The 16,290-nt window shown below is 40.4% G+C and overlaps 1 protein-coding gene across 2 annotated transcripts in view; it reads left to right on the top strand.

Annotated features, from left to right (window-relative positions):
* Positions 1-11,992: 11,992 nt before the first annotated feature.
* The window catches only part of ST18 (ST18, C2H2C-type zinc finger), a 261,551-nt gene continuing 257,253 nt past the window's right edge, over positions 11,993-16,290 (top strand). For both annotated transcript variants that reach the window (XM_023530033.1, XM_023530031.1), the window contains exons 1-2: positions 11,993-12,190; positions 12,420-12,544. The gene's annotated coding sequence lies outside the window, so the exon portion shown is untranslated. The remainder of the gene's footprint in view (positions 12,191-12,419; positions 12,545-16,290) is intronic.

The following is a 16,290-nucleotide window of genomic DNA, read 5'->3' as shown; positions in this document are numbered from 1 at the left end:
CAGCAAGATCTTAGTGTCAGGTTTGGTATTTTACATTGTGATGTGAATACAGAATTCAGCCTTGACTTTAACTGGGAGGGAGATTTAAATTAATTCAATTTTATGTTGGAAAAGCAGCTGTTCATGGAGGCAGATACTTACATAAATCTTTGTATACTGATTTTTACTATTAGAGTGACTGCTCCTGAGATAGTTGAAAAATTCTGGTATTTCAATGTGACCAAATTTGGATTTTAGTATTCTACTACAGTTTGGCAATTTCCATTTCCACCTTTATATTCACAGTTTAAATGTTACTTGAGAAAGGAAAAATTAACCTATTGGTTCAATAATTCTAGGTCTGACTTGTTAAATTCACAAAATGATATGCATATGTAACAATACATAGTAGCTTTACTTCTTGCTGTTTTATTCTTTCAAGAACTGGTTTTCACTTCTGCCTGATAATAGCTTTTTGGCAAATGGTGTCTCCCTCTAGCGATACAAATCATTATTCTTTTTAAAATGCAGTGAAAGTTGGATCCTCTGGGAAAAAAAAAAAGTTTTTTAATCCAGAAAAAAATGCTTATTATTAAAGAATAAAATGAAAATACCTATATCTGGAGTTTTCTTGACTTGTAGCAAGAGATGTGGAGACTTTTATATTTTATTATGGTTTTGAGGTAGATGCTCAATCTGGATGATTATGGTCACTTTAGAGAAGTTTTATAGAGCCCTGCTGTCTTAATATATGCTATTTTATTAAATAAAAGGACTTAGGCAATTTACATATTAATTGCTCCAATGGAAAGAGGGAAGCCCCTCAGCTGTTGGACTCCAAAGGATGGAAACAAAAACACAATGTACTCGTGGCTCATTATGGTCTGTGATAATTAGCAAGGTAAACCCCTTCCCTCCCTCCCTCGCTCCCTCCTTTCCTCCTTCCCTTCCTCCCTCCAACATCTCCAGAGTATCCACTCACTCACTACAAACTAGGTACTGAAGATAATTTAGATGAATAAGCCATAATTATTGCTCACAATTTATTGTTACACCCAAATTATTGTCTCAAAAACATTTCAAAAAATGTCATATACTATTTCAACATTCAAGTATTTTTGTCAAGAGTGTTTATTTTCAGGATAGGGACATGCTCCTTAGCTCAGGATAGGCAAGCTCAGAAGTAAAGTGACATCTGCTCAGAGGAAAGCTTCCACTGGCTGAAAAGACTTCCCTAAACAAACCAAGAGCAGATGTCCTGGCTCAGGTTGCTTTTAAGTAAAAAAAAAAAAAAAAGAAAAAAAAGAAAAAAGCAGATTAATGGGGCCTGCTGCCTTAAAATTGAAGAAGACAGTTTCTAAAGTAAAAGTATTAATTCCTCAAGTCTGCGACCACTGGCTTTTGGGTCTGGGTTGGGCCTGTGGAGTGGGAGTGATAGTAGGGAGAGGGGAGCTTGAGATCTCAAGATCCAATTTCAGAAACGCCCCTCTACCTGCTGGACTTAACCCACAGTGCCTGGCTCTTTGGATGACACAAAGGATGGTGAAAAGGAAGAGGGTAAGGGAGTCTCTTGGCTGTTGGCTTACTCCCCTCCCCACACACAGCTCAGCTCTTGTCAGCTCCTCCAAGAACCAAGGCACTGCTGTCAGCACCTTCAGCGAGTCCCACATGTAAACAGGTGCAGAGTGCTGAGAAACACGCTGTGCATTCACACTGCGCAGAATTAGAAATTGAGTGGATGTGGGAGTTCATATGGGGGGAGCCCACCACGTGCTCACCAACCCCTGGGCTCTCATCTGCTCCCATCTTCCGTCCTTTAGAAGATTTTCTGGAGTGTAGTGACTCTTGTTGATTGACTGATTGATGGATTGATTGATTGATTTTAAGAAATCGACTCACCGGATTGTGGAGGCTGGAAAGTCCAGAATTTGCTGGGCAGGCTGGCAGGCTAGAGAGCCAGAGAAAAGCTGCTGCTGTAACCAGAGCTCGTACATACTCTGGAGCAGAATTTCCTCTGCATCTGTCTTAAGTTTTCTCTTCTTATAAGGACAGCAGTCATATTGGATGAGGGCCCACCCTGATGACCTCATGTTAACTTAATTACCTCTTTAATTACCCTATCTCCAAACACAGTTACATTCTGAGATCAAGGGTTAGGACTTGAACATATGAATTTTAGGGGATAGAATTCAGCTCATAACACAGCCATATGAAATATTTTGCTTAAAAAAATATACATAATCAAACTAAAGTGATTTCTCCACACTGGCTTTAGAACAGCTTAATACCTATGCCTGTACTGTTAAGGACTTTGCAAAAACTAATTTAATAACCTATTATTAATTGGTTACTATTAATATGTCTGGTTTGCAGATATTGACACGAAGGCACACAGAGGTGAAAGGACTTGCTCTGTGGTATTAAGCCAGGAAGCAGCAGTTCTGGGAACTGAGGCCACGCAGGCCAACCCCAGGTGTACATTTTAGCCTCCAGCCCATACCAGGAACTGTCACACACCACCAAAGTGATCTCCTCAACTTACACTCAAAATCCTTTGGTGCCTTCGTTAAAATGCAGCTTCCTGGACTCAGGAGCAGATTTACTGAACCAAATCTACTTGGAATCAGTGAGTGAGGAAGAGTCTGTGTTTTTTAGCAAGAAACCTCTAGGGACTTTAATGTCCACAAAATTTAGGGGATTACCAGAATTATGTTGTAAAATTTATCTAAGGCTGCTTCTGTCAGTTCCTGATTCCAGTATTTAATGGCTTTCACTACCTTCTGGGGCTTTTTTAGGGGGGGAGGGGGTAATTTATTCATTTATTTAACCAATATCCATCAAGGAATATTGCTGGGATTTATGGGTTTACAAAGACAAAACAGACATGAAATTTCTCTTCAAAGACTACAATATTATGTTGATATTATTAGGTTTTAAAAAGTTCTTTCAAATGAGGAATATCTGTACTTTATTCTTGTTTTAAGGGTTCATCCTATTTTCTGTAAATGTGAATGCTTCTCTTATTTTCTATTCAGAAATGCCTTTATAACTCATGTATTTTAATTAACTCTTAATTTTCTGGTTAAAAAGGTAAATAATATACGTTTTTATTTATAAATAATTGAGACTATGTTTCTGAGAGGAGAATAGTAAAAAAAAAAAAATGTGTATGCCACTGTTAATTGCTGCTCTTATTCATGGCTTTGTATTGCTCTTGGGTTTTTATGAATGTATGGAAGTGTGCAGGTGTGTGTGTTTATGACCTAGATCAAAATGTTAAGCCTCTCATTAAAACAGTTTTTTAGGTAACACATCATTTTTTCTTATACGTAAAAATAATTTCACGTATTTCTAATGTCTTTCTTCCAAATATTTGGTGGAAGGGACGTGGTTGCCTTCTGCTCTTTCCCACTGGATTTCTTTCTGTTGAAGGCACTTCTGAGACACAGAGGCACAGCGGCAGGGCTCTAGGTCTACTCCAGGAAGACTTATTCAGACTAGCCATTGATGATACCTTTCCCACGTGTCCCGTGGCTGAGCATCCCTGTGGTTTCAGAGTTTGTTCCAGAACTTAATGGATTCATGAAGACTCCCCTTTCTGTTTCTTTTTTCCCTCATCTTTCCCTGTTCAGTTATGATCAATTAAATACCTGAGTAGATGTCAGCCAAATATCAACTGCCTGTAGCATAAGGGAGCAAAGGTTATGAGGTGATTGCTCTGAATACATAAATTCTTTTTTTCTTCAGAATTTGAAGTGTTGTAGGGAGTAGGGGAGGAAAGGTAGGATATGTGAGTTATCTTTCTTCTTTTCCTAAGATCAGAGACTATAGAGATTTGGAACAAGTCTTGCTCTGATATAGAGGGTGTGGTGTCTGTAAAGAGCGCAGGACAGTACAGTCGTCCCCTTTATTTGCATGGGATTTGTTCCGAGACCCCAGTGGATGCCTGAAACCATAGATAGTACCGAACCCTATATGTACTATGTTTTTTCCTATATCTACAGACCTATTATAAAGTTTAACTGATAAATTAAGTACAATAAGAGGTTAACAACAATAGCTTATAATAAGATAAACCAATTATAATAATATACTGTAATAAAAGTTACGTGAATGGCTTTGGGGCCCTCATTAAGTAAAATGAGGGTTATTTGAATACAAGTGCTATGATACTGTGACAGTTGATCCGATGACTCAGCGGGCTACTAAGGTGACTGAGTGGGTGGGGAGTGTATACGGCGTGGAGACACCAGACAAAGGGAGGATTCAAGTCCTCACAGGACAGAGCAGGACAGCATGAGATTTCATCACACTACTTAGAGAGGTGTACACTTTAAAACTTATGAGTTGTTTATTTCTGGAATTTTTCATTAATAGATTTGGACCACGGTTGACCACATGTGACTGAAACCACAGACAGCAAAACCGTGGGTAAGGGGGGACTATGATGGTGAGCACATAGCATAGAGCTGGTGAAAGCTTTTTGTATTGAACTAAGGCTAATTGTTCAGGCTTACTTGTTTTTGCTTTTGTTTTTGTTTTGTTTTGTTTTTTAGATTTTCTACTTAAATTGAGAGCAAGTCTGTTAAAGTCATGTGTACCACTCAACTCACTCCAGTCACCTACCTAGTCAGTGGCAAAGGTCCCGGGACTCTCTCTTGGAGCTGGTTATGCAATTCTTCCCATTGCATACCAAAACAGGTGCAGGGTTTTCAACTGTCTTCACTGTTAGTTACTTATAAATACAAAGTAAATTATTTAAGCTTACAACAAATAAGTAAAATAAAGGAAAAACAAAAGTATAAAATCTTTTCTATCAGTGCTATTTCATTAGTTCAATGTATCTGTGGATAGGCTATGACTCAAAATATTAAATATTTGCTTTACGTATGCTTGTGATAGTTTCAAGATCTTGAATGAAAATCTTAATTCATAACCCAGGATGACTGAGTTCACCTTTAAAAAAATCTTTGTTAACAAGAGATTTTACAGAAAAAAAAAAACTGAGCAATTTTGGAAAATATTAATGCTTTTTTTCCCTAATGAAAATGCTATAGTAGACTGATTGGGGCCTCTTCCTTGGGAGCAAAATACAGAAATTCACATTTCTAAAAAAGAATGCCATGAAAGAAAAGGCGAGAGCACAGCCCTGGTTGGTTAACGTGCCGGACACAGATTCATTTGTGACCTTATGTTACTTATGAATCACATGTTTTTAATTATCTCTGGAAATATTTCATGAAGCCTATTTTTCTATACTTAAAGAGATATTTACAAGAACATAGAAATAAATGTTGAGATGAGGCAACCCAGATGCAGAGATCAGGAATCTACGAACTGCTGAGTAGCCCAGCTGGAGGCCTCCAGGCTCTGACACTGGGGACTCTGCTCTTCCTCACTGACACCTATGCAGCCATCTCCCCCAACCCTCACCTTTATCTCTTTCCTGAGCTATTTTTCTTGACTGAGCCCTTTTTGCATGCTGTTCCTTGGTCAGGAAAGAATTCTGTTCACTAACTAGTTCTTATTGCGTTTTTTGCCATATTTTTCCAAGGAAGCCTTTTCTAGTTTCACTGGCATGAGGGAGAATCCCCTTGCTATTTGCTCCATAGCACTTTATGCTTCTTTTTTCCCCAAAACTTACCCCAATGTTCTATTTGTTCTATATCTGTCTTGGCCACTAGACTGCAAACTCCACAAGTGGGGGAATTTGTCTTTTTCACCAGTGTGTCGCTAGGATCCTACACATTGCCTGGCTCATAGTATATATTATGTATGTAAATATTGGTTTATTGCTTGATTGACATTGATAGATGTTTCACAAAACCCAACCCCTTGTAGCCAGGCTGCCCCTGACTCAATGATGTTTTTGAGTAGCCCTAGGAGGTCTATTAGTTCAACTTATGCTTGTTTTTAATGCTAAACCCGAAATTGATGTTTGATTCTGGGCTGTTCTAAAGGATCTTGAATAAGCAGAAGTTTGCAAGCTGAGTTCTAGAGCTTAAGGGCTCTTCAGATGTGGTTTAGGGCAACTGCAGGGTGAGGGAGAGCTGCATGTGCTGGGCCTTCTCCATATCCTTTAATCTCAGTGTTAATAATAGACAGCACCTACTGTGTGACAGGCACCATTCTATGCGCTTCGCATAAATCAATTATAATGACGCTAAGTGGAAGGTAGGAATTGAATCACTTCAGGAAACTGAGGCACAAGACAGGCCAGTGCCTTGGTCAAGGTCACAAAGACAGTAAATGTGGAGCCGGTTGGGAGCCAGCAATCAGGCTCCAGAGTCAGGCTCTTAATGACTACGGTCTAATGCCTCTTTCTTATCGTGGAAACTCGGCTTTTATATGTTTCGAGGTCACAGTTCAGCGTTTGAGGAAAGGCTCTGTCACTATAGAAACTTTAAAACTACTGCTGTGGCGCACTTGAACACCCAAGGTCTTCCTAAGCAGCTTGCAATGCAGTGTGTTTTCATTTTAGTGGTCCTGGTACTGAGACATGAGTTTGCCTACAACCCATGTTGGTTTACGCTGATGTATAGAGCAGCACTCGGTTGGAAGTAGGCCCGGCTAATGCAGGAGACCAGGGAACTCCTCCAGGCGCATCTCCATGGGCTGGGTACCAGCTCCGCCTGTAGTTCTGGTAACTCCTCAGTCCTCTCAACATCCTCCTGGTGGCGGTTTGTTCTCCCCACCGACATCAAGGGCTGTGAGCCTGAGTTTGGGAGAACGTCCTAACGACAGTGAAAGTGATGAGGGAGCCTGGGAACAGTTCACAGAGGGTGGATCTGTAGGCAGTTTCCTGACGCTTCCATTTAATTCTCCTCCTCCTCAATGTGTCTCCTAACAAACAGCAAAAACATAGATACCATCAAGGGCCACTGTGAGCAGTTCTCTTTGAGTAGCTAACCTTGGAGAGGACAAGCAAGTCAATACTCGCCCCCCCCACCCCCCAACTCCCTGCCCCGCGCCGTAAGCTTTGAAAACACCCAGCTCTGAGGCCCAGCGAAGCGTTCTTTCACAATGCCTGATGGAATTACTGGTTGAGTCCGCGCGCGCGCGCGCACACACACACACACACACACACACACACACAGCCACTGAACACCTCACTTTTTCAAAGTTCATGGCATTTGCTGGGAAATCTTTAGGAAACAACCGCACATTCATTTTCCGGACGCATGGAGGAGACCCCTTCCCTAAGCAGAGTTCAGTTTTACATGAAGGTGGGAAGTAAGGAGGTTTTTATAAATGGCCTTAAATTGCACGTATTAAACAATGATAATGCAGCAGCTCTTCGCATTACAGAGCAGCTCCAACTCCTTTTTTTGTTTGTTTTTAAACTGGTTGTTCTTTTTAAATGTCTCTTGTGTGCATAGAACACCCTATATATAGGCTACATGTTGAGCGGTGGCCCGTGGGTTTATTGGAAATAGACGGAAGGGGGCAGCTGGGTCTCCGTCCCCATTGCTCCCTGCTGGCAACGGATAGGGGGCGCTGCGGGGGCGGCCGAGACTGCGGTGCCAGGCGGAGACAGCGCAGAGTATGGTGCCATCTGGGTCCACGAGGACGCGCCTGGGAAGGCGCGCAGGCTCTGAGCTCCACTCCAATACCGTCTTCTTCCCTTTTGCAGCTTCCCACTTCCCATCTGTGCCCACCCACTGGTTTCTCAAAGAATAATAAAAATATTTGGCACACGGTTCAAGGAAAAAGACTCAGGAATCTGTGGGTTCCTCTATCCTAGGTTCATACAGTGTTGGAGACACATGGCCACCGTGGCCTCGCTGGCTTCTCGCACCCACTTCCGAAGCTGCGACCCAGCTTGACCAACCCGGGATGTGCATTTTGCTGCACGGTGGATATAGCAGTGCTAGCTGTACTTTACAAGTTGCCAGGAAAACGTTTTATTTTTCCTTTCATCTTTGCCAGTGCTGCCTGCAGGCTCCAAAAGAGGCATCTTCAGAAAGCTGATAATTAAAGCTATGGTATACGGGCAGGAGTAATCATTACCTATTTTGCTTGGGTGCAGTCCTTCAGAGAAAATGATGTCCTTGCCAATAATTATTAGGTATCACATTGTCATATTACTCCTCCAGGAGCCTCAATTTGAGGATAAACGTTAGGCCAAACTTTGCTGTTCAAACCTCTGATTTAAATACATTTATTATTCCAGAAAAAAAATAAATAAACAAACCAAAACTCTAAGCAGCAATTATTTCTGAATAGAATACAACTATGACTGTTTTAAGGATAGTTTAAAAAATTAATATTTAGTAAAATGGCAGTTTTATCCATTAATAAACACTTTGAAGCAGCCAGGAATTCAGATTCTCAAAGCTCATCTTGTGGAATGATGTCTGTACTCTGCCACCTTACTAGAACGCTCCTACATTTTTCATAGTGATAACTTTGTATTGACTGATGAGAGAGTCTTTATTGTCTATAGATGGATTACTGCAAAGTCAACTTCCTCAAAGCATATAGCCCTAAACAATAGGTACCGGCAGACATGATGTTTTGCTGGTGGGCTCTGGAAGGAGAGGGAGGGTTCGTGGACAAGCAACTGGAATTTGCATCTGGACTGACAGGCAAGTCTCTTTATTTTGGCCTTTTTCTCAGGGAGGAGAGAGAGAGAGAAATGCTCAGAACAAGCAAGTTCAACAGGTTATCTTCAGGTAAAAGGTCCCCAAGGGTGTTTTCTCCAAGGGTTGTGTTCCTGGACAGGCCCTAGTGGAAGCAGCTCAGCTTCCTTTTCCTAGTTTGGGGCCTCTGAGATGTTAGCTCCTGTGTGAAAAGACTCTTCATTACAGATCTAAGAAATTACATGGCGAGAAGGTGCTTCCTACGTGAATAGATGAAAAGCTTTTGGTAACAATGCAAATGAATAATTTAATATTTCATTGGCCTCAAAAATGTGTGTTTTAATACCGATATCTTTGACACCCCGCACTCCCTCTCCATACACACCCATTCCCACTTGATGAAGGGACATTTCCTTAGCTCTTCTTGAATTTTCTTAAGCAACAATTATTTGTTCTGGGTCCATATTTTATAAGGTCAGAACCCCATTTTTCCAAAAGCGCCCTCAGATTATTCGTTTGTACTCAGCAAGTGAAAAAATTGTTTAAAATTATATGTAAGAAAATCTTCCCATCTGAAAATTTGAAGCCGTAGAAGTTGGATTTTGCAAGTTTGTTTTGGGTGAGCAGCAAGCATATTTCCCTGGGTTGGTTCAGCAACAACATTTCTGTCCCGTCATCTAGTGAGGGATGAATGGCATATTGTGGTTTCAAAAACGGAGACTACAGATGCTACACCCAAATTTGCTCAGTTTGAGAAGCTCACAAGTAGGCTTGCCTTTGATTTTTTTTCCTTCCCCTGAGTTTCTCTTTTGGCCAAAGAGAAATTGCTTCTGTGCCATTCAAAATACTTGAATTTATCTGCAACCCAGAAGAGAGGAGTAGCTAGTGCAGGCTCTTGTCAGCAATCAACATGTGGGATAAGGTGGGGGTGGAAGGAGCAGGAAGATCACAAAAGGTTCTCTGCTTCCATCTGCCCCCCCAGCCACTGGGGAAAGGAGTTGATGTTGATCCACATTAAGAAGCTCACAGGGAAACTGACAATGGATTTCCGACATGCCTTGAGCTTCTCAGATAATAAGCTTTTCCAGGAGAGGTATTCTTTGATCAGTCTTCTTTTAATGACTAACAATCAAAACTCACATAAAATTCAGCTTGTGCCTTCTGTGTAAGGTATAATGTCATAGATTTATAAGGTTCTCTGAAGGAGATTGGCAGAGAGAGATAGCATTTGGGAAAGTATAGAAAGATAACAAATTAATAGTAAGAATGTCTCTTAGAGGTGATGAAAAAATTTGTGAGGAAATTTATTACTCTAAATTGCTCTAGAAAGACCATGAAAAATAGAAATGGCCTAAAATAAAGCAACCAACCAAGAACAGGTAGGACAAGTAGTTGGCAGTCATGGTCCAGGCACTAAATTAGTTGCTGGGAAAACCTCAAGGAACATAGAATACAGGGTCCTTGTCCTCTGGGAGCTTCTAATCTAGCAGAGGAGCTTAAATAATTGAAATGTAGAGAAAGCATTACTCTGGACAGAACCAAAATACAGCTTAAGTTTTCTCCTATCGTTTTTGTAAAATTTAATCAGTGTGATGAATATCCTTGACTCCTGGAGAAAAACTCTGGCAGTTCCCCTGGCTCTTCTGATCATTCTCAGGTGATACAGAAAGTCCCCTGATCAATTTGAGTAACAGGGCATTCTCATTTCAGCATGTAAAATGTCTGGTTCCCTGCAATAGTCAAAAAGTGACCTTGACTTAGTGACACCGCATTAGGTCTCCTTCTCTGGCCTGACTGCCTACAGCCAGCCTTACAGTCTTTCCACTCTCTCACTTCTGATCCTCTCCCTTTCATTGCCCCCTGCATGTTTGTAGGGTACTGTGTATGTGTTGGGGGAGTACAGGAAAGAGAGGTAACCTGGCCTGCTGACATCTTGTTTTCTGCCCTGACGGAGAGTTGAGCTAACTGTCTTGATGGACTTTCTACAGCGCCGAGTCTCTGAAAGTTCCCAAGGCAAGTCTCCTTCTCCTTATTCTTGGAGTTCATTTGATTCCTAGGTGGATGCATCTTTCTTCCTTTGGGTCTTCCTGACTGCCTTCTCAGTCCTGGCTACCCTTGGGTCTCAATCGGGTCCCTTGCTTCCCAGGCCTCCTCCTCCCCGTAGGAAGCCCTTTGGACAGAATTTCTCCTGCTGTCCCCAGGGACACATATCTGGTCCTGGGACCCCTCATTCATCCCCTCACCCTCATCAAGCAGGTGCAGCTCTTGCTGCCAGAATCGTGCGGCACTATGCTCTAGCTCGACCCCCGAAGCTGTTTGTCAGACTTTCTGCGACAGACCCCGTGCACAGTCAGCTTAGGCCAACCTTCTGGGGCCAGCTCGCATCTCCCAACCACAGGGCTCTTACTCAGAAGCCGCTCTTCCACAGGGCTCTTACTCAGAAGCCGCTCTTCCACCCTGACTCCTGGTTGGGACGTAGCACCCTCCAGCCCCGCAAAAGGCAGTGGGGGCTGCAGTATGTTGTGGAGGAGGTCTCTTTCTGGCCTCCTCTTCATACTCTGTCTAAGCTTTTTCTCTATTCTTAAGGCAGGCCAGGGGGAAGAAGGGGAGGCACCCAGAACCACAGAACAAGTCCCTGGGCGGCCTTCTCCGCACATCAGTGGGCACCGGGGGTGGAGGGTAAGATTCACACTGAGATTGCGTAGTGGAGCCTCAGATGGGCCGAGAGAGTTCTGTGCTAAAATCCCTTATACTTCCATTCAGGGCACTGTAATAACACTCCGCATGAATTATTCCACTTACTCTTCAAACTTAATGAAATAGGTACAACCAAACCAGAAAATGACCAGAAAATAAAAAGAAACTGACCTCCAAGTGGTTTAAATAACTTGCTCAAGGGTAGAACTCAGTAATGAGGTCAGGCCTCAAACCCAGGCCTGCGGATCGGATTGTGTATTTACAACCTAAGGGTTAAGAGGTTTGTTTGTTTGTTTGTTTGTTTTGCCAAGGTATATACACATTTTATTTTAAAAAGTTTACAGTTTTTGTTATACACAACTATTAAGAGGTTATAGTCAGAGGAGGCATTTGTCCTGCCGACAGAAGTGCCCACTAGATCATCACAATGCAAGGAAAAAGGTGGAAGGGAGATAGGGCGAGGAAAAAATAAGTGATAAAAAGCTTAGATTTCAATGAAGGGCTGGGGAAGAGAACAGTATCCTGACAGAAATTTAGGGCAACCAAGCCAAGAAATGGGGTGAGAAAGGAAAAGACCCCTGCCTGCGCCACTTTCTCTTACTCCCACAGTCTGTGCTGCCTGCGCCCACTGCTTACAACGGTCCCTTGTCGGCAGCGGGGGCAGTGCCACTCGGCGCCGGCCCCGCGGCAGCCCTGGGCCACTGGAGATGTGACCGTGGCTCGGGACATGAGCCCGCTTGTTCGCTCACTCTCAGTGAAAAGAGTTTTGAAATGAGTTCTGAATAGACAGCATTTTCTTTGTGCGGTTGGTAAATAACACAGAGCAAAGTTAGCAAGTTGCAGCGCTTCTGCATTCTGATTCTATGGAACCTTTTTGTAGGGAGAAGGGCAGGATGTTTTTAACAGAATGTGACCTCACTGGAATACTAGAGGTAAGGAGAAAACGATTATTGAGATAACTGCATATTTTACATTTGGAAAATATGACTTTTAATAAAACTACATGAAGAGAAAAGATTTCTACATACTACACAAAAACCAATGCCTCATAGAATTTTGAAAGGTGCTTTTCACGTTGGTTTGGTATTTGTTTAGATTTGGTTAAAAATCAATGATTTTCTTATGATAATTTTCATGTGAACAATTTTTTTCCTCCTCTAGAAAGTAATAAAATTTCTGAATGGGGCGGTGTGGAGAAATCCTAAGAGAAATAGCATAAGAACATTTTGGAATATATCCCGGAAAAGATAACTGTCTACACATCTGCAGAGATTCACCAGGTAAAGGTAAGAAAAATATATTGTAAAAAGAAGAATCAAGTTATTTCATTATGTCACACTAGTTTGAACTTTGGGACAAAAGCAGCTACCACTGATGCAGGATGGAGGAGGGGGAGTTAGGAGGGTCCACCTTTTGCCCCTCCCTCTTTCAGGCCTAGGCACGGCATGGTAACCCTGGGTCCCCTGTGACAATTGGTGGTCACCAGGAACTGTTTCTCATGCCAGCTGGAGAGCCGTAGAGAACATGTGCATGTTGTAGAGGGGAACTGACAGATTATGACATTCACGAGGCACTTCTGCTAAAAAGTCAATGTGTTTAATACTGCAAATGTTATGTGTACAGTATGGAATTTCTTTTAGGTTTACATTTGCACTGGGACTGACTCATTTTCTATTTAGAATTCTTAAAAAATCACTTTCACGGTGCTCAGATGAGAAGTACATCTGTTGCTTACATATAATAAGCATCAAACATGAAGACATATTAAATGCTGGAGCCGTTTGTTTGTCGCTATAGGAGACCTGTAACATATGTATGCTGTATGTCTCTTTACTGGAACATGGCATTGAAGAATATAACTTTATGGTTCTTCTCTTGAGCAATAAGATTTTTTTTTTTTAAATCTCCAGCTAATTTAGGTTTCTGAAATGAACATTACTTAGAACTCTCGAATGGGTACTTTGAATAAAGTTCAGAGAGACAAAGATTGCATTAGTCACTATGTGGCGTTTGGGATTCTGAATGAGTTTCTAAGCAAACATAGCTAACATTTTTATTTGTTGGTAGGTTATATACACATGACATAAGCACTATAACAAGATCATCTTTCCAGCAGGCATGGAAATCAAGATGTTGGTTCCCAGGACTGTGTCAGTTTTGTGTCTCATGATTGTGGGTGAAATAAAGCAATAATATCCAACTCTAGTAGAAGTTGTGTGAGAGCAGAAGCAGGCTTTCCGATGGGGAAGAGCTTCTGATTTTCAAACAATTGGTGGGATACATTTGTTGCATATAACTTAGAGCTTTGATCTTTCTATTTGAGATGCATTATTGTCAAATTAACTTAAATGGTCCCTTTAGATCACCTTAGATTGAGTAATGCAAAAAAAGTGATTCTCCTACAAGCCATGTTCACCCAGTTGACATAAAAATTATGACCTTCCTAATAAAATCATCCTAGATTAAATAAATTAAAAATTATATATTGCTTTCCTTATGGACTTTAAAACCAATCTTTTAAGATAACATAGTGTCTTTATTTTGTGGTAGTTTATTATTCACTGGTAAAAGCTATTATCTACAATATAAAATAAAAATAATAAATCCAATGATTCTGAACTTTAAAAAAAAGTTTTACTTTATTTTTTTAAGCATTTAAATTAAAATATAGCTGTGTAGATCATCCCATAAGAAACAGAGCCCCTTGAGCAACATTATTTATGATGGTAGCAATATGGGCGAGTGGAAGCCACCGCAATACAGGATTGTTTCCTGAAATCATTTACAAGAGATCACCAGCAGAGGGCAGCGCAGAGCAGTGAACGCGGGAATTTCCAATAGACGTCTACAAAATTAAGTGAAAACATCTGCATGAATGTAGTACTTTTTGGACAGCATCCTCCATTGATAACATAGATCTTTAAAATACTTTTCAAAGAGTCCACACACGTTAATCTCTAAATAGGCCTCTTACCACAAAAGTGTTGAGGTGTGAGGACAAAACTTGATTTCCTTGTGGTCATCATAGGTGTTTGCACTTTCATTTCCTTTTTGATTTATTTTATTCCAAAAGATTATGTGAAGATAAGTACCAGTGATGTGCACTAATTTTCATTATAAAGTTTTTCAGGGTGATTTTTCTTTTGAAAAATATTGAAGAAATCGTAAACTCAGATTCATAGAATAAACCCTTACCAAACTCAGCATTTGAAACAAAATAGAGCTTAGAAAATTTCTGTTAAATACACATTTCTTGATACAAAAAAAAAAAATAAAATATTGTCCTACTTTTTTTTTTTCTTAGAATTACTAAAGAGAACATTTTGTGTTCTATAAAAAACACATGTAATACTCAATATATGACATACACTTTACACTGGAAATCTGGGGGGAAAAAGACATACTAGATAGAACAGAATCTCAAAGAACTAAGAGAAACAATTTTCTGAAAACGTTATATTTTGTTTCAGGGTTATTATAAAAACTCTAGTTTAATGATCTATGTGTAAATGTTTGGAGAATCTAAATGTCTTTAATCTGAATATTCTCCTGTAATCTGAAAGTTAACATTTAAGATTATTATTTTTATAGGCTAATTAGGATTATAAAACACTTTTCTCTTTTCAAAAGTTCATGAGCACGTAACAAATTGAAACTGCTTTTACAAGCCAAGTGTCCCTCTTGTGCCATTAGCTTTCTTGGATTTACCTTCTAAATGACTTTGGCTCATATTGACTTGAGATATTTGACATATAAAGTATTGTTGTCTTCAAAGGTTTCCCAGGCAACTGCAATGATTCATCTGGTGCCAGTCAAAAGTGCCCTTGAACTCTCAGCTCACTTCACTTCCCAGTATGAGTAATGTGTTTAGCAAAAAGAAAAACACCAAAGACTTCATGTAATAGGCTAATGCAAATGGGTTGGTGAAGAGGTAGATGTATTTCACAAAAGTATTTACTTGGATGTTAGAACTTCACCTGGCTGCCTGCAGGTTTGCTTTGTCAAGCTCTCATTTTCATCTGCAGGCAGGGACACAATCTATACCCTGTGTTCTAGGTACTGTTTCATTCTTCAGAGTTCCCAGGCAGCTTCCTAAGAGCAGTGCCCTAAACTCTTACCCTAAGTGACTGCAAGAACTCCTTAAAGTATAGATTGCTGGCACACCAGGGAGTGACCACCTCTGAATCCTTGACTGGTGCCTCGGGATTCCGGATGACTCACACACTGACCATTGAGAGTCATTGTCTTAGACTTAATTCTTTGTTAACCTATCATAGAGAATTTTGTTTCACTATGCTTATTTCCACACCCAAATAGTTCCTGAAGAGCAGAGAAGGGAGAAATTGAAATCACTGATCTTGTAATCTGTAAAAGGTCCCTCTGTTTAACATAGATTGCATTCTGTGTTTTGTTTAAAATAAGCAGACAGTGCAGTTAGAATGTCTCCCCCGCCCACCACCTTTCACCTTGGCTTTTGTTCTTACAACTGACTGAATAGTGACTGGATTGATTGACAAATAAGGCAATATAATATAGAGTCTGCAAATCCCACTAGTGGAATTCTTTAAATGGGAGCAGATTGCTCTCTAAGTGTGGGGCTTCTGCAGAAGTTTCCCTATCATCTCCACACTGAAATCAAAGTCTAGAGAGCTTCAATAATTAATCATCTGCCATTTACATCCAGCCATAAAATCAGAGTTTATCACCCCTCCCCCAACACTTAACCATTCTCCTTGTATTTGTTATATTTTGTTCTGTTTGATATACTCACGGGGACATGAATATCCCATCAAAGTGTGTCTAAGTAAGCAGATTTTTAAAAATCTATTTTTATGGGTCTATAAGAAATTTTAGTAAGGATATACATATAACTATGAAAGCATATATATATATGAAACATCTATCTGTCTATTATCTATCTATCTATCATCTATCTATATTTATCTATCATCTATCATCTCTAGTTGCTTTAGCTACCAGCCCTTCTAGCTACAATAACCATTGTGATTATCACATTTTATAATCCTTGGCT

Source organism: Pteropus vampyrus, unplaced genomic scaffold (genome assembly GCF_000151845.1).
Source record: "Pteropus vampyrus isolate Shadow unplaced genomic scaffold, Pvam_2.0 Scaffold45, whole genome shotgun sequence".
NCBI classification, from domain to species: Eukaryota; Metazoa; Chordata; class Mammalia; order Chiroptera; family Pteropodidae; genus Pteropus; species Pteropus vampyrus.
The sequence above is the reverse complement of the archived record's forward strand: the minus strand, read 5'-3'. Positions and strand labels throughout refer to the sequence as shown.